This window comes from Hylobates moloch, unplaced genomic scaffold (genome assembly GCF_009828535.3).
Source record: "Hylobates moloch isolate HMO894 unplaced genomic scaffold, HMol_V3 SCAFFOLD_18, whole genome shotgun sequence".
NCBI classification, from domain to species: domain Eukaryota; kingdom Metazoa; phylum Chordata; class Mammalia; order Primates; family Hylobatidae; genus Hylobates; species Hylobates moloch.
The window spans coordinates 75301716-75321350 of record NW_026652293.1 but is presented as its reverse complement, the minus strand read 5'-3'; the positions used below and the strand labels follow the sequence as shown (position 1 = coordinate 75321350).

At 37.9% G+C, this 19635-nt stretch overlaps 1 pseudogene; it reads right to left on the bottom strand.

The window, feature by feature from the left end:
- Positions 1-7744: 7744 nt before the first annotated feature.
- On the bottom strand, positions 7745-16513 carry LOC116457451 (probable ribosome biogenesis protein RLP24; annotated as a pseudogene).
- Positions 16514-19635: the final 3122 nt, after the last annotated feature.

Sequence of the window (19635 nt, the reverse complement as noted above, 5' to 3'; positions counted from 1 at the left end):
AATTATACTACAGTTATTTGCAATGTCACTATTAGGGGAAGTTGGATGAAGAAGGCATGAGACTCCATGTACTATTTTTGCAACTTCCTATAAGTCTATAATTATTTCAAAATAAAAAGTTCTAAAACATCATATCCTCCTCTATTTATCCCACATATAAAAATATGGGCATCCTCAGATAACCTGGAAATGAAATGGACTGTCTGCCTTGCTGGTTTATACGTTATTTGTTGAGCTACAACGGGTTGGAAGAGGCCGGGTACTTGTCTCTTAGCTGTGGAAAAAAACAGTGAAGACAATTGGGAAAGATAAATTGCGTGTGGCAAGCTTCTTTTCCGATCCTGTTAAAGTCTCAAATGCACCTCCTCTGCGGGCAGTTGGGCAGCAAATAACATTTTCACTCCGATGTGTTGCAAGTGAGCTCTCTTTGATGTCCTACATCTCCAGTGATAAACTGTCATGGCTTCCAAAGTGATTTGGCTGAACTTCCTGGCCAAAGATTAGGCTAAACTGAAATAGCAGCTTAATTTCTATTTCTTATTCTAGAGGAATGGCCTTCAGGACTACTAAATATGTTGGGATGTACTGAGCATTGATATAGTTGGATTCCTGAAGGCAGAGGGCCCAATGCCAAGGTGACATTCACAGGGAATGTGCACTCTTCACCTGCTTAGGTAGCTGGCCCCGTGTTCTTGGTGTTCTTTTAGGCTGAGGAGGTCTGAGGTTCCCTCTTGCCCCTCTGATGTAAAACCAAGACAAAGAACCTGGGTTCTTGGCTCCTTTGTCATGGAACCATTTGCTAGTCATGGCAGTCTAAATGTTAGCCCTCAAAATGTGGGTGGAAAAATGAGTCAGATTTGGAAAAAGAGGACTGAACCTCCTTGCCCAAAGCAGCACTGTTTGAGTTCCCCTCTCCATATTTTCCTGTCCTAGTATTCAGAGACGATATTCAAACATTCAGCAACATGACTATTGAATGCCTGATACACCTATAATATTTCTTTCCCATATTTTTAATCTGTATTCTCTATGATTACCTCTTTGTAGGACAATTTTCTAGTATTTTTACAGAGAGAATAGAAAGATAATCTAGTCTTTCCTGTGGCATGTCTAATTTTAAAGTTTTAAAGTTGTATTAATAGTTTAGAAAATGTTCTTTCAGATTCACAGCTCATTCTTGGCAATGTTTTGCAAATTTTTTAGAATTATTAAAATGTTTTTTAGAATTATATAAAATTTTTTTCACATATGAGCAGTAAGATTTCAGAGACTTTCAATTTTCTTGTTCAATGACTGTTCTTAAGTGATCTGAATTGGTGACACTCACTGACCAGGTATCAATGTATCCGTGTCAAGAGATGGGTGAGTTGCCCCAGAGGCCTTAGTTGTATCCCAGGGAAACAACCACACCAGAAAAGGTTTAGCAGGAAAACTTACCTATACCAGAAAGTGATTGCGAAGAACATAAATATATTCTACCCAAAGCAAATTGGATATATTCCCAGTTTAAGTTTTTATAATGTTTGTCAAATGTATGTGAACATGATTATCATTCTTATTTGTACTTTGAGTCTTATTGAAACTAAAGCTATCTTCATTGGCTTTGGCCTTTTTCATTTTATTTATTTTTTTGTGAATTGCCATTTTAGTTTAGTTTTTTTTTTTTTTTTTTGAGATGGAGTCTTGCTCTGTTGCCCAGGCTGGAGTACAGGGGCACGATCTTGGTTCACTGCAACTTCCACCTCTGGGGTTCAAGCAATTCTCCTGCCTCGGCCTCCCAAGTAGCTGGGATTACAGGCATGCGCCACCATCACGCCCAGCTAATTCTTGTACTTTTAGTAGAGATGGGGTTTGACCATGTTGGCTAGGGTGATCTTGAACTCCTGATCTCAAGTGATCTATTCACTTTGGCCTTCCAAAGTGCTGGGATTACAGGCATGAGCTACCACACCTGGCTGCCATTTTAGATCTTTTGTCCATTTTTCTCTTTACATTTTATCTTTTTTCTATTAATTTGTATGACTTAAAAAAATATGTATCTAAGATAGTTGACTTCATGTTTTGTATGTGTCACAGATATATTTTTCTGTGAATTAACCTTGTTTATGATGTTCTTTGCTGTATAGGAAGTTTAAATTTTTATAATTAAATCTACAACTCTTGTCTCTTACAAGTTCTATTTTTAGTCTTATTTTTAGTAAATCCTTTTTTATTGCAAGACCTAACAATATTGACCAAATAATAGTAGTAATAATGCGAGTAATAACAATAATTACAACTGTCACATCTATCTATTTAGTACACGTTATTTGCCAGAGATCTCACCAGACATTGAAATTATGGAATTACATTTCATTCAATTATTAGTCCAGCAACCTGGGTGACCTTATCTTGCAAATGAGGAAATTGAGGCTCAGAGAGGTTTATCAGTTTGACCTTGCCCAAGGTCACTGTGATCTGCTTGACTCCATAGCCTTGGCAGGACTGAGGAACAGATGCTGAGTCCGGAGGGCGGGCGAGACAGGTGGGCTGGAAAGCCAACTGGGATGGGAGGGTGTGCGTAGCTCCTTTCCCTGTGGTAACAGAAATTCCTAGTCATTGCTCTGGAGAAGAAGTGCATTTTATTGACTAATCTTCCAAACAAACTTTAGGCTCATTTTGTCAATTTCAAGTAAAAAATCCTTTTGGAAATTTGACATTAAAAATAAAACCTTCACACCCAAGATCATGCAATATCTCATTTATTTAGGTTTTCTCTCACACTCTAAAGTAATATTTTATAGTTTTTAAAAATACTATCTGGCACATCTCATAAGGAGAGTGTATTATGAATGGGATCTTTTTTGAAAAAATTATATTTCTAATTGGTTATTTTTCATGTAAAACTTCTGATTTTTATATGTAGACCTATCTGGCCACCTTACTTGACTCTCTTCTTTGTTCTAAAACAATTTTCCAGTGATCATCTTGTGGTTCTTTGGTAGACTGACCCAGGTTTATAGCATTTATATAATCTTGCCACTTACTTTGACAGAAAATGTAATTTATTTATTGTGTCTAGAATTGATCTGGTTTTCTGGCTTGCTAGTTAGCAGCGAAAACATTTAAATGTTAACATTAAACAGTCAGTGTCAGCCATGCACAGTGGCTCACATCTGAAATTCCAGCACTTTGGGAGGCCGAGGTGGGTGGATCACTTGAGGTTAAGATCAGCCTAGCCAACATGGTGAAACCCTGTCTCTCTCTACTAAAAATACAAAAATTAGCCAGACGTGGTGGCTGGCTCTTGTAATCCCAGCTACTTGGGAGGCTGAGGCAGAAGAATCTCTTGAACCCAGGAGGTGGAGGTTGCAGTGAGCCGAGATGCACCACTGCACTCCAGCCAGGGCAATAGAGCAAGACTCTGTCTCAAAAATAAACAAATAAACAAACAAAAAACAGTGTCGTTTATTCCAATCTAACAATCGAAGTAGTCTCTTCAGTGTGTTCTCAGTCTCTCCAGGGAAAGGAAAAAAAAAAAAAAGCACAGTTTTTTGGAGAGCTGGCCCCTTTCCTTTTAATTTCACCAAGATAGGGTCTGGGTATATGAGGAAAATTGCCGTCTTAGTGGCGGTGAAGAGAAAGAGGATTCAGATGGGTGTAATACTCTTATTCTGTCTTCTCTGTGGTGACATCTTTGCTCTGATGGACTTCAGTACAGTAGTTTCTGGACACTGAATTTACAACTCATTTTTTTTTAATTTATTAATGCTCCTGGATGCAGTGGTCATACTCACCCCTCCCCACAGGCCCCAGTCCCTCGGCCCCTGCCCTATCAACATGCAATCCCCTCAGTTCTTGCTGGCTGCACCCCTGAGTCTCAGACTCATTCTCTGCCTAACCCTCTGGCTTGATGGTCCCTCCCACCCACTGCTCTCAGGTCACAGGTTCCCAGACTCTGAATCTCGTGTCCTACTGGAAAGGAATTGATGGCGGCCTGTGAAAACTCAATTTCAATGCCTCACTTTGCATGTATCTCCAATTTGCTTTAGTGTGTTTTAATCCCATTATGGTTTTGGGTAGTGACATGGTTTGGATCTGTGTCCTCATTTACATCTCATGTTCAATTATAACCCCTAATGTTGGAGGTGGGGTCTGGTGGGAGATGATTTGATCATGGGAGCAGATTTCTCTTGAATGGTTTAGTACCATCCTCTTGGTACTAGCCTCATGACAGCGAGTTCTCACGAGATCTGCTTGTTTCCAATTGTGTGGCGCCTCCCCTCTCCTTTCTCTTGCTCCTGCTTCTGCCATGTAACATGCCTGCTCCCCCTTCGCCTTCTGCCATGATTGTAGGCTTCCTGAAACCTCCCCAGAAGCTGAGCAGACATCAGCACCATGCTTTCTATAAAGCCTGTGGAACCATGAGCCAATTAAACCTCTCTTCTTTATAAATTACCCAGTCTCAGGTATTACTTTATAGCAATGTGAGAATGGTCTTATACAGGTAACCTATGAATCGGACTCCGCCCAGAGCCCCAAATGGGAAACAGGAGACATGAGACCTCTCTGTCCTCAAGTTTTATCCTCGTTTATCTTATATATCTGTCTCTTTTCTTGCCCAAAAGGGTAACCTGGAACAACATTGGCCAGCTTCGCTGTCTTGCATCCCTTTCTTCTGAAGCCCCCAAAAAAGAAAAAAATTATTCAAAACTTACCTTTCACCATTTTTTTTTTTCCATCATGGCTCTGCAGTCATAGAAAGACTTGGTATCTTTTCTGCTCCCCTCCAAAATTAATCTTATTTGCAAGTAAAATATTAATGCATTTTTTCTTTCTGTAAAACCAAATTATAATATCTATCCCTACCTGCCCCTCAGTAATTAGGATAAAGATCATGTACTAAATGATTCTGAAGACATTACTTTAGTTACAAGGTTATTAAAATAATTGCAGATAATTTTGTTTCTTTCTTGATTTTTCTTATCTCAGTGGCACCTAGAGGCTCTGGCCAGGGCCTCTAGGACAATGTTGAATAGCAGGACTGATAGAAGGTAGCTAACTTATCCCTACTTTCATGAGGTTACTTTAAATGTCACTGTCAAGTTATGATGTTTTCTGGAAAATATCCTTAAGTTAAGGAAAATGCCTTCTATTTTTAGTTTACTAAGAGTTTTCTTTTTTAAAGATTAAGCATTAAATATTAGTGCTTTTTTTTTGCATCTATTGGTGTTGCATAATTTTTCTACCAGGTTAATATACCCAGGTAAGTAAAACGCTATTTCTAGCTATTTTAATCATTTGAATTGAATTTATCTGGTGGCAAAAAATGACTAATAGGCATTTAATAGCAATAAAAGAGGAGTGTGTTGAAAATATAGTGGGGATATTTTGAAGAAACAAAGAGCTGAACAATGAAAGCTGAAGGGGAACCAAGACTGCTTGGAGGAGCCGAGCAACAGAAACTAGCAGATCGCATTGCTCCTATGACACCATCATATCATTTACCCCCAGTTACCTTTACTACCTTATGATGTTTTCTTTTTTTCTTTTAAAATGGTTTCGTTTTATGTCCAAATAATGAACAGATGTTGTACCCATAAATTCTACTTTCCAAGAACAATTAGGAGCTTTTTAAAAGAAAACCACATAATAAATTTTTAAAAGGCACTGGGATTCCTCTGCTTCTAGATCATTGTTAGGCTAGAAAAATAAAGTTTGTTCTACCAGGAATCACAGGTTAGAACCGAGTATTCTCCAAAGTGGAAATTCTAGAGTGTAATGCCGTTCCAGGCAAAGATTATTCAGTTCTCATCCCCAGCATCCACAACTACCTATCAGAAGGGTTAAACCAGGTCAAAACAGTCCAGCATAATTAGGCCTCGTCAAATAATGTCATTATGCTCTTCTAAGATGCAAATAAACCAAAACAGGAAATACTAAAATCACAATAATATTTGACGCTGTCATACAAATTGTTAGTTCCTTGTTGTATCCCCCCTTCTACAACATTAATAAAGGGAATATTTTACTGCAAAGAATATTTTATTTTATACATCACTAGCCATGAATTTTTGCCGTTCATTGTTATACAAATGCTACTGAAAGGTGACAACGTGCTAACAGTCTTTGCTGGCTCTAGGCATCTCCTTGGCCTCAGTGTCCACTCTGGCCACTCTTGAGGAGCCCTTCAGCCCACCACTGCACTGTGGGAGCCCCTCTCTGAGCTGGCAGTGGGGGGCTTAGCACCTGGGCCAGCAGCTGCGGAGGGGGCGCAGGATCCCCCAGCACTGCCAGCCCGCCCGCACCGTGCTTGAATTCTCGCCGGGCCTCAGCCGCCTCCCTGCCGGGCAGGGCTCTGGACTTGCAGCCCGCCATGCCCGAGCCCCCCCAATCCATAGGCTCCCACGCGGCCCAAGCCTCCCCAACGGGCACTACCCCCTGCTCAGTGGTGCCTAGTCCCATCGACCGCCCAAGGGCTGAGGAGTGCGGGCGCGTGGTGTGGGACTGGCAGGCAGCTCCGCCCGTGGCCCCAGCACGGGATCCACTAGGCGAAGCCAGCTGGGCTCCTGAGTTGAGTGGGGACTTGGAGAACTTTTATGTCTAGCTGGAGGATTTGTATATGCACCAATCAGAACTCCGTGTCTTGCTCAGGGTTTGTGAATACACCAATCAGCACTCTGTATCTAGCTAATCTGGTGGGGACTTGGAGAACTTTTATGTCTAGCTAGAGGATTGTAAATGCACCAATCAGCACTCTGTGTCTAGCTAAAGGATTGTAAATGCACCAGTCAGTGCTCTGTGTCTAGCTTATCTACTGGGGACTTGGAGAACTTTTGTGTCTAGCTAAAGGATTGTAAATGCACCAATCATCACTCCGTGTCTAGCTCAAGGTTTGTAAACACGCCAATCAGCACCCTGTCAAAATGGACCAATCAGCTCTCTGTAAAATGGGCCAATCAGCTCTCTGTAGAATGGGTCAATCAGCTCTCTGTAAAATGGGTCAATCAGCTCTCTGTAAAATGGACCAATCAGCAGGATGTGGGTGGGGTCAGATAAGGGAATAAAAGCAGGCTGCCTGAACCAGGAGCAGCAACCTACTGGGGTCTCCTTCCACACCATGGGTGGAATCTTTGTTCTTCTGCTCTTTGCAATAAATCTTGCTGCTGCTCACTTTTTGGGTCCACACTGCCTTTTTGAGCTGTCACAGTCACCACGAAGGTCTGCAGCTTCACTCCTGAGGCCGGCGAGACCACGAACCCACCAGAAGGAATAAACATCTCCAGACGCGCCACCTTTAAGAGCTGTAACACTCACCGCGCAGGTCTGCAGCTTCACTCCTGAGGTCAGCGAGACCACAAACCCACTGGAAGGAAGAAATCTGGACACATCTGAACAACAAACTCTGAACACACCATCTTTAAGAGCTGTAACACTCACTGCGAGTGTCTGCGGCTTCATTCTTGAAGTCAGTGAGACCAAAAACCCACCAATTCTGGAAACAGCACCTACTGCCATTATCCAAATGGCGTAACCATTTTATGTCCACAATTCAGTTCTATAGTTATGGGTAGAAGTTTCATGATTTACATGAGTACATCTATCAGTGAAGATTTTACACTGAGATGCAATCTAACATCCGTAATATCTGATGTTTTGAAGATAGTAATGTAGGAAAGATATATTTTAATCACTTTTCATCTAAGTGACGTTATATGAAAAATAAACCAATAATTTAGCAGTTCCAAGTCTCCAAAGGACATTTTCAGACGTACATCAAGAAACGGTTACAGAGATGTTTAAGAAGCATCTTCATGTCTACATCCTGTTGTAACTGCTGTACCATTTTCTCTTCCAGCTGCTTCCCTTTGCCTGCAAGAGGGACTCGGATAAGATGGATGTTTTGCTTGACTTCTTCGATTTCCTGGTCTTTCTGTAGCTCTTTATTTTTCTTTAGTCTGTTTATTATACATTTAGCTTGGCGTTTCTGTTTGATCTCTTCAACTCTCTTCATTGCATCAATAGTTTTATTCCACAGCTCTCGCTGGATTTGATAGGTTCATTTCTACATTATTCAAATCCAAATGAATTATCCACTGTAAGCTCTTTACCAGCTGCTTCCCGGAATGCTTTAGTCCACCTAACTTTGCAAAGATTGTGCTTCAACTTTTTTATGCCGTTTAGATTTACAAAATCTGAACACGTTGCAATCGTTGTGGATGAACATTATGCCATGGCCAGGGTAGATGTGCCCCAAACAGACATAATACTTCTTGATACATGTGTTGAACCCGCGTGGGTCCCCGCCAGCCAAACGCCAAGCTTGAGAGGAAGTGACCACCTTATGATGTTTTTAAGAACTAAATTTGAAGCAGAGAGAATCTTACTCATCTGGTTTAGATCACATGTCTACTCCATGGTTGAGCAGAAGTAGTGTGGGCTCTTCCAGAATAGGGGAGGAACAATTCCTTAAAGAAAGTAGCATTACAAAAAGAAGTTTGGGGGTTGGCGGTGAGAAAGAAATGTGTTAGGCAGGAAAAACACTATCATAGTACATGCTAGAGTGGATTTGCTAATTTTTAAAATATGTTTTTCATCTGTTTTGTGCATATATATTTGCATCTCAAAGATGGAATTAGTTTATTTTGTGCTTGTTTGAAGTTTTCTATTCCTTTTGGTATATTTTAAGCAAAGTTTAATGAATAGAAAAACTTTTTTTCCTAGATTGGTAGAACCTGCCTGATTCTGGTATATAATTACTATTTGTTTGGTTTTAAATATATATTTTTGGCTCATTTATTATTTGTTCCATGAATAATGGTGTATCTGGGTTTCCTTGCCTCTTGAGTAAATTTTGACAATTTATACTTTCATAGAAAATGGTTTATTTCATGTAAATTGTCAAATCTGTTGCTATAAATTTGTATCAAATATTTTCCTGTACTTTAAGCATTTCTTCCTACTAGTAGTTCAGGCATTTTTCTCATTCTTATCCTGCTTGTTTGTGTGCTCTTTCTTCTGAAACAGATCTATTTTATTGGACTTTTCAAAGAAACTGCTTGTGCTTTTGTCACGTGTTCTTTAATTAAATGTACTCATTTGACTCTTCTATTTCCATTGATTCCTTTCACTTTTTACAAGTTATTTTGTTGCTTCCTGAATTGAATGCCAGTGTATACATTTTTATTACATTTTCTGAGATTCTCACTTGGAGGATCAAAAAAATAACAGTGGGCCCCATTATTACTTTTTCCCATGGCTTTGGAAATGATTGTGTCAATGAAGGTTATGTTTAGCCACATAAAAATAATAACAGAAATTTAAATAAGTTAGAAGTATATTTCTCTTTCACACAACAGAAATCTTGTGCATAGGTATTTCAGGCTGAAATGGTGGCTCAGCTCCCACAGTCACCAGGGATGACTAACCCGCAGGGACCCTAGTACTATTCTGTTATTCTCAGCACATCATTTCAACCTTAAACTCCCCTCATTGTCTTATACAGCTGCTGGTCATCATGCCTGCGTTCTAGGACAAAAGGGACCTCTTCCCAGCTGAGTCAACTCTCTTTAAGCAGATTCCTGGGAATACTCACATATCACTTTCGCTTATATCTCATTGGTCATGGAAGAGAGCCAAAGAAAAACAGATTTTCCATGAATCCGTTGTTATTTTCATGGTAGTCCTATCTTGAAGACAGAGAGAAGGAATATTAGATAGGAAATGGCAGCCTCTGCCACAATGATGAAGAAACCAAGTTGCATTGATATCTGCTTCTGGACCAGACACTGAAGATGCCGAGGATGGGTTTTTTCAGTTTAGTAGATATTTTGGAGGCGTAGGCTCCTTTGGCATCCCAGGTATCCTCTCTTTAGAGCTCAGATCATTAGAAAGAGTGGTGGAGGAGACTTCAGTGTGAGCTTGGCCTCCACTTATTATGAGGGACGTGTAATTGCAACCCCTCTCAGTGTATTTCATTACTTCAAAATTGAGAATTTTATCTGATACCTGTCCTACTTGTTTTCTAAGATTGATATAAGGCTCAAATATGCAATAAATTAATATTTATTTAATGTATTTACTATATTACATATTTTAGTATAATATTTATTTGCTATATCCCATTCTGGGATATAAATGTTCTCCATACAGGATTTAATTTCACTGAGAGCTTGCATTCACACTGAAGATTTTACTAAGCATTTATTAAGTGTCTACTATGTGGAGGATATTAGGATTCAGTGGTAAATAAGACAGTGTTCTTGCCCTCCTGGGATTTCATTCTGTCAGTGAGTCAGACATTAAGTAACACATTACAGAATGCATTGCTTCATGACAAATAGTCTAAGTGACGTGAAAGCTAAGCTTGGGGTCCTGTGAGCACTTAAGGAGGAACTGTGATTACTGTGGAGGGTCAGGAAAGGCTTCCTTGGAAGGAGACATGGATCTGATTCTGGAGGAGGATTAGAAATTAGGGAAATTGGTGAAAGGTTTCCACAGATAAGACATTACATATGAAAAACCACTAATAAAAGGATTAAAAATGTAGTGATTCATTTTAGGAAGGAAGGGTTGTAAAGATCTGAGTTTGGAAGAGGAGGAAGAAATGTTCTGAATTTCTCGTTTCTCCTGTTTCTCCGAATGTCTACATGGATGTGGTGTTCTTCACACAAGAAGAAAACTGAGCTAAAAGTTGTGTAGCTCTTAGTTTTACTCTTAATTATTTTTATCAAAAAACTGTATTTCTTTAATTTTATTTGATCTCGTCCTGCCAAAATCTCACTGAAGTTGGACTAACAGATAATCTGAGAAATAACACCTTGTACCATTTACCCACACAGTTGGGAGTCTGTGATGCTTGCTGTCATTTTGTGAATTTCAATGATACCCAAGACCAGAGTTCTCCTCAATTCTTTCTCTTGCTTATGAGGCCAGGGCTCAGCAAACGCCTTTGTCAAGAGACACATAAGAACTGCCAGTTGGTAATTTTCATTATCAGCAAACTTACATGGTTGGCGCTCACAAAATAGTCACAGTCAAGAAAAGGTTGGAAGACAGTATTGAAGCAGAGTGGGAAATCAATCAAAATACCAATATTCTTTATTTACTCATGATTCTATGGCAGATTTGAGAGAAAATGACTTATCTTGAACTTTTTTTTCCTGAGGATTAAAAGCTTTTCTAGTGCAGGTACAGGCCCTGCAGTGGCCCTTCAAGATCTGTAATGCACTTGGTATCAAGTCCTTTCGTGTGACTTTTCTCCAGTCTTCATCTCTAACAAAATGGACAAAATCCACTTTTATTTCTATTCTATTTGATTTATTTTTTGTTTTAAATTGTATCATTATTTTAATTGACAGACACAATTGTATATATTTATTGTGTACATGATAGTTTGAATTGTATATACTTGAGTGACTAAATTTAGCTAATTGACATATGCATCACCTCACATAGGTTACCATTTTTGTGGTGAGAACACTTCATATTCACTATCCTAGCATTTTTCAAAAATACAATATATTGTTAACTATTGTCATCATGTGGTACAAAAGATCTCTTGAAATTACTCTTCCTACCAAACTGAAATGTTGTATCCTTGGGCCAACATTCCTCCTCCCTCTCTGCCAGCTACTTCAGACCTTGGTAACAACTATTCTATTCTCTGCTTCTAGGAGATCAGCTTTCTTAGATTCCACATGAGTGAGACCATGTGGTATTTGTCTTTCTGTGCCTGGCTTATTTCTCTTGACATAACATCCTCCAGGTTCATCCGTGTTGTCGCAAATGGCAGGATTTCCTTCTTTTTAAGGCTGAATAAATAAGGAAAAAATAAAGAAGGAAATAAAGAATAAAGAAGGAAATAAAGAATAAAGAAGGGAAAAATTTGTGTATATATATCGTGTTTTCTCTATCCAGTCATCCTTTGATGGACACTTAGGTGGATAACGTTTCTTGGCTATTATGAACACTACTTCAATAAAAATCGCAGTAGAGAAGTAGGTATACTGATTTCATTTCCTTTGGATATATTTAATATATCTAATGTGGGATTACTAGATATGGTAGTTCTATCTTTGATTTTTTGAGGAAGCTCTATACCGTTTTCCATAATGGCTGCATTAGTTTACATTCCTACCAATACTGTGTGAGGGTTTCCTTTTCTCTACATCCTTTCCAACACTTGTTATCTTTTGTCTTTTTGATAAAGATGATTAGTGATATTGAGCATTTTTTCCCATAAATCCACTGGATATTTGTATGTCTTATTTTGAGAAATGTGTACTCAGGTTATTTGCCCAATTTTTAATTGGGTTATTTGTTTTATTGCTATTAAGTTGTTTGAGTTCCTTGTCAACTTTGGATACTAACCCTTCATCAGATGTATGATTTGAAAATATATTCTCCCATTCTGTAGGTTGTTTCTTCAATCTATTGATTAATTCCTTTGCTGTATAGGCAAGCTTTTTAGTTTGATGTTATCTCATTTATCTATTTTTGCTTTTGTTGCCCAGTCTTTTGGGGTTATATTTAAACAATCACTGCCCAGACCAATATCATGGAGCTATTCTCATATATTTTCTTCTAGTAGTTTCATAATTCAGTCTTGTATTTAAGTCTTTAATCCACTTTGAGTTGATATTTGTATATGATGTGAGATAAGGGTCTAATTTCCTTCTGTATATATTTAGTTGTCCCAACACCATTTATTGAAGAGACTGTTCTTTTCCCATTGTGTTTCTGGCAACTTTGTTGAAAATCAACTGACCATCAGTGCATGGATTTATTTTTGGGCTCTCTATTCTGTTCCATTGGTCTATGTGTCTATTTTCAAGCCAGTACAATGCTGCTTCGGTTACTCTAGGTTCGCGGTATATTTTGAAGTCAGGTAGTGTGATGTTTCCAGCTTTGTTCCTTTTGCTCAAGATTGCTTTGACTATTTGGGATCTTTTGTGGTTCCACGTTGATTTTAGAATTGTTTTTCCTATTTCTGTGAAGAATCTCATCAATATTTCAATAGGATTTCATTGAATCTGTAGATTGCTTTGGTGAGTTTACAATATTAATGTTTCAATCCATGAACATGAGGGATCTTTCCATTTATTTGTGTCTTTTAAAATTTCTTTTATAAATGTTTTAAGGTTTTAAGTTTAGAGATTTTTAACCTTCTAGGTTAAATTTAATACTATTTTATTTTTTGTAGCTATTATAAATGGTATTTTTTTAAAATTTCTTTTTCAGGTAGTTCAACATTAGTGTGTACAGACACCATTGATTTTGTATGTTGATTTTGTAACCCACAACTTTACTGAATATGTTTATTAGTTTTAACAATTTTTGGTGGCATTTTTAGGATTTTCTATATGTAAGATCATGTCATCTGCAAACAGGGACAATTTAACTTCTTTTCCCATTTGAATGTCTTTTATTTCTGTCTCTTTCCTAATTGCTTTGGCTAGGACTTCCAATACTATGTTGAATAGAACTGGCAAGAGTGGGCAGCCTTATCTTGTTCTGCATCTTAGAAAAATAGGTTTCAACATCTTTCCCATTGAATATGGTATCAGCTGGGGTTTGTCACATATGGCCTTTAACATGTTGAGGTGTGTTCCTTCTATACCTAATTTGTGGAGAGTTTTTATTATTAAAGAATGTTGAACTTTGTCAAATCCTTTTGCTGCAACTATTGAAATGATTATATGGTTTTGTCCGTAATTCTTTTAATATAATGTATCATGTTTATTGACTTATGTATTTTCAACCATCCTTGAATATCTGTGATGAATCCCACTTAATAATGGTGAATGATCTTTTGGATATGCTATTGAATTTGGTTTCCTAATATTTTGTTGATAATTGTTTGCATGTAAGTTCATCAGGGTTATTGGCCTGTAATTTTCTTTCTTTTTAAAATGTCCTTGCCTAGCTTTGGTATCAGGGCAATGCTGGCCTCATAAAATGGAAGTCCTCCCACCTTTTCAATTTCTTGGAAGAGTCTGAGAAGAATTGGTATTAGTTCTTCTTCAAATGTTTGATAGAATTCAGCAGCGAAGCCATCAGGTCTTTGTCTTTTCTTTGTTGGAAGACTCTTTATTACTGATTCAATCTCCTTACTCATTATTAATGTGTCAATATTGTCTGTTTCTACATAGTACAGTCTTGGTAGGTTGTATGTGTCAAGGAATTTATCCATTTCTTCTGTGTTATTTGATTTGTATATAATTGTTCACAATAGTCTCTTTGATCTTTGTCTTTTGTATCGTTTATTTTTTGTACTGTAGTGTAATATCTCCTTTATTTTTACATTATTTTTTGTAATGTAGCATCTCCTTTATTTTTAAAGGAAGCATCACATTACAAAACTAATGTTTATTTCTTTTTGTTATGTTTCTTTTATTTTTCTGATTTTATTTATTTGAGTCTTCTATCTTTTCTTAGTCTAGATAAAGTTTTGTCTATTTTGTCTTTTCAGAAGACAGACTCTTGATCTTTTCTATTGTTTTTCTAGTCTCTCATTTATGTCTGCTATGATCTTTATTATTCACTCTCTTTTATTAACTTTGTGTTTAGTTTGTTTTTGTTTTTCTAGTCCCTTTGGGTGCAATGTTAACTTGTTTATTTGAGGTTGTTCTTTTTTGAGGCAGGCATTTATTACTACAAATGTCTTCTTAGAACTGCTTTCGCTGTATCCTGTAGCTTTTGGTATATTGTGTTTCCATTTCAGTTTGTCTCAATAAATTTTTTAACCTCTTTTAATTTCTTCATTGATCTATTGGTTCTCAGGAGCATGTTGTTTTAATGTACTTAGGAATTTTCTGAAGTTCCTCCTGTTATTGATTTCTCATTTTATACCATTGTGGTCAGAGAAGATGCTTGATAGGATTTGTATGTTTGTCAGGGGAGGTGCTTATCTCTTTATCATTTCTGAAGGACAGATTTTCAGTATTCTTGGTTGGCAGGTTTTTTTCTTCCTCTAGTAACTTTGAGTATCATTCTACTCTTTCCTGGACTATAAGTTGTCTGCTGAAAAGTCTGCTAGCTATATTCAAATTCCCTTATATTTTATTTACTTCTTTTTTTTTTTTTTGGCTACTTTCAGAATCTTCTTTTTATCTTTGACTTTTGACAGTTTGATTATAAAATGTCTTGAGTACTCTTATTTGGACTGAATCAGGTTAGACTCCTTTAGCCTTCCTGTAACTGAATATTTACAACTTTCTGCAGATTTGGAAAGTTTTCTGCTGCTATTTCTTTCCCTCCCTCCCTCCCTCCCTTCCTTCTTTCCTTCCTCTCTTTCTTTCTCTCTCTCTTTTTTTTTTTTTTTTTTGTTTGACATGGAGTCTTGCTGCGTCACCCAGGCTGGAGTGCAGTGGTGTAATCTCGACTCACTGCAACCTCTGCCTCCCAGGTTCAAGCGATTCTCCTGCCTCAACCTCCCGAGTAGCTGGGATTACAGGTGTGAGCCACCACACCAGGCTAATTTTTGTCTTTTTAGTAGAGACAGGATTTTGCCATGTTGACCAGGCTGGTCTCAAACTCCTGACCTCAGGTGATCCACCCACTTTGGCCTCCCAAAGTGCTGGGATTACAGGCATGAGCCACTGCACCTGGCCTACTATTTCTTTAATTACGTTTTCAGCCCCTTTATCTCTTTCTTCTCCTTCTTTAACTCCTATGACTCAAAATTGCTCTTTTGACCCTGTCCCATATATGCTATATATTTATTCATTCCTTTTCATTCCTTTTCATCTTTTTTCCTTTGAATGTGTGTTTTCAAATAAGCTGTCTTTGAGTTCACACATTCTTTATTTTGCTTGATCGATTAAGCTGTTGATGCTGTCCATTTCATGTTGATCATTGTATTTTTTACCTCCAGGATTTCTGTTTGATTTTTAAATTATTATTATTTCAGTCTTTCTATTCAATGTCTTATTCTGATCACAGAGGTTTCCTCATTTTGTTGAATTGTGTCTCTACATTTTCTTGATGTTTGCTGAGCTCTCTTAGTTATTTCTAATTTTTAATCAGGCATTTTGTACATCCGCACTTCTTTAAGGTCAGTCACTGGCACTTTATTTCATCCCTTTGGTGATACCGTATTTCCCTGATTGTTCTTGATCCCTGTGCTCATGTGTCATTGTCTGCAGTTTTGAAGAAGTAGGTACTAATTTCAGTCACAGACTGACTTTGTCTCAGAAAACGCAACAGTCAGCCTGTTCCGAGATTCTGGGCAGGCTGTCTGGTGTGATCCACAGGACTTGGGCTGCTGTGGTAAGTGTGGCACTGGGGTATTCCAGAAGCCCAGGGCCACTGTGGTGGGTGCAGCACTGGGGTGGGCCCAAAGCCCAGGTTCCACGGAGGCTGATGTAGTGCTGGGGCACACCAGAAGCCTGAGGTCCACCTCAGGCCCACTGTGCACCTGAAGCCCAGGGCTGCTAAGGCCTACCAGAGCCTGGGACTGCTGAAGTCGGCCCAGTGGCTGTATGGGCCTGGAATCTAGTCTGTTATGCAAGCCTGAAGCCTGGGGCTGCATGGTCCTGCTTGGCACCAGGGCGGGTCTGCAGGCTTAGCTGTGGGTACTGGCCTGGAGTGTGGAGCTATTGATGTCTTCCTGGTGCTGAGTTTTACTGTCACAGGTCCAGTGTTGGGGTCCAAGGCAAAGTTCTGTGCTCACTTTCCTCTTTTTCCCCCAGGTGGACAGTGTTTCTCTCCACACTGTGCTGACCAGGGTTGGGGGAGAGAGTGAGTCAGGTAATGTGAAACTGCCCTTTCTATTCTCCTTAATGTGTATTTTTTAATTATTATTTTGCTGCAGCCAGGAACTGTGATCTTTCATCTGGTTTCCTTAGCTCTTACGGATCTATTTTCACTTGTGGATACTTGTTCAAATTGATGTTTTTGCAGGGGGACAGTCACTGAAGTGATCTATTCTGCCATCTTGCTCTACCCCTCTCACATATATCTGATTTTAATTTTTCAAAGAAAAAGGTGTTACCTTCTTAGTACTGCGTTTTGGTTCTTTTAACAAATCTATCTATCTCACTTTAACCTTTCAGAGGGAAAGGTGATACCTTTTAAGTGCTACCTTTCCTCTCAGTGACATAGTGGTACCCTGAAAGCACATGGAAGTTATAGCCTTCGCTAGCAGACTCTTCTTGCAGGCTTATCTTTCTTATTAAAAAAAAAAAAAATTTCTCAGAAACCCCTCAGCGGATTTCCAGTTATGTCCTCTTTGATGAGACCTGTGTCATATGGCCACTCTTAGCTGCAGGGAAGACTGGGAAAACAAGTGTCAAATGACAATGGGGTCACCACGAATGGTTCAGATCACTACAGTTTAGTCCCTGGGTTCCAATCAGACCTTTATTTTTCTGCCCAGCTATTTTGGTGGCAAAATAAAAAGGGAGAAGAAAATAACAAATTTGTATACTTTCTTTCAAAAAGTGTCCCTGATTGTTTATTTCAAATAGCTTTTCCTTCTATAACCTAACCATGTAAGACCGTGATGGAGAAATATTTTGGACTTAGGAATCCTTTATGCTTTTAAAAATTATCAAGAATTCAAAGAGCCTTTGTTTATATGTGTTTCATCAGTCAGTGTTTAATTTTGAATAGTTACCAAATTTGAGTATTATTTTCATAGATTTTTCAAATACTCTGCTGTTAGGTGCATATACATTTAGAATTTACCATATTTGAAATTAAAATGAAAAACTTTAAAAAGTATTTGTTAATTTTAAAATAGCAATAATAAACATACTACATGTTAAACAAAAATTAAAAGTTTTAACAAGAAATAATCATTTTGCAAAAAAAAAAAAATTACTAAGAAGTAGTATTGTCTTGCAGTTTGGAAACTTCTTTAAGTCTTGGCTAATAGAAGTCAGCCAAATTCTCATATCTGCCTCTGCATTTAATCTACTGCAATATGCTAGTTTCATTGAAATTGTGAAGCTGTGCAGTAGGAAAAGAAAGAATTATTTTAGTAGCTTTTTCATTTTTGAGAATATTCTTCTTTGATCCCATATAGAAACTTGAGAAGTGGTAGTTTCTTAAAGGTTAGTTGCAATGTGGAATCTGAAACCGTATTAATGAACCTTTTATATTGTTACTGAAAATTTACTATTGTAGCTTGAAATTTGCGTGGATCTTTCACCCATGCATTATTTTGTAACATCACGTATTGGTAGATTGGGAAACAGTAGTTCGCTCAACTATGCAGATCTTCCAAATATGTTGTTATATCTCGCTAGTCTCAAAAAAGACATTTTTTTTTCTTTTCAAGTATTTGGAAACTGTCGTGCTCATGATGATGGAAATAAGTTTTACAAAATTCTAATTTTTAGTCGAGAACTTTAATTTTATCACTGGCAACAAATACTGTCAGTTGTTTTCCTCAAAGTCCCTGGCTCACTTTGCTTATTTTCAAGAAAATGTCTGTCAAATATCCAAGTCTGAAAAACCATGGTTCTTGTGTTGTCTGTCAGCTGTTCTTTCAAGTCAAAATAGTACTCAAGGAGAAAAGTGACTAGATCAGCTCACAGCTCCAGCAATTGCTATGGTGCTTTTTGTTGAGACAACTATGGAACTTCAGTACATAGCCGTACTTTATGTGTAGTTTTCATTTCATCACACTGAGTATTAGAAAGACATACTCATGAACGAATCAAATGAACAATTTTTATTGCTTCTTTGTGGATATTTGTGAGGGAAACAACTTTCTTTTTCTGTTCGTGCATAGGAGTGAAGAATACAATGACTGCCAACTCAGTTTGGTGCTGTGGTCTTGGTTCATGCAAACATACCAGCAGTTTTACCCACCATCAATATAAAGGCCAGTACGGTGGAAAAGATAAATAATGTTTTTTATCTTATTATAAAATAGTTTCAATGTCATGAGCCTCCTGAAGAATTGTGGGGATCACCAGCTGTTTGTGGACCACACTTCAAGAACTGCTGTTCTAAGAGATTAGTTGTTTCAGTCTTTTTAAAAAGTTTAGTCTCACTCTTATTCTTTTCAAATAATGAGATGCTTTTGTTATGTATATTTGTCAAGTACAAAATTCCTACTTTTTATAATTTGGTTCCATAAAAGTTAAGGTACCCCACTCTTTCTTCAAGGAAGTAATATCTTAGATTATATTGGAGTTTGATAATAAAACACATGTAAAGAAAACACAAGGTAGATGTCATTAAACTTACCATTACAAGTACCATTTTACAGTGAGGAAGCTGAGGCACAGAGAGGTGAAGAACTTGCTCAAAGACACACAGCTAGTAGGAGTGGGGCCAAGACTTAAATCCATGTATTCTGACTTTGGTGACACACACTTAGCCACTACTGTCCTGTTCAGTGTGTTGGTGCAAGGAACAGCAACATGACTTGTACTTTGGAGGGGAAATCCTAACATGTGCTTGACCACTTAAATACTACAATTTTACTGGGCATGTAAGCTCCTAAATTTTTAGAAAATTATCTCACACATTTTGGCATGTGATTTACTAGGGTGTTTTAGGTTCCTGCTACTTTTTATTTTCCAGGTTTTATGATACCACTGACGTAATAAAATGTTAAGATCGCTAAGTACCAAACCAAGTCTCAGTAGAGGGTAAACAGAACTCTGAGTCTAGGTAGTGAAGGTGTACTTACAGCCT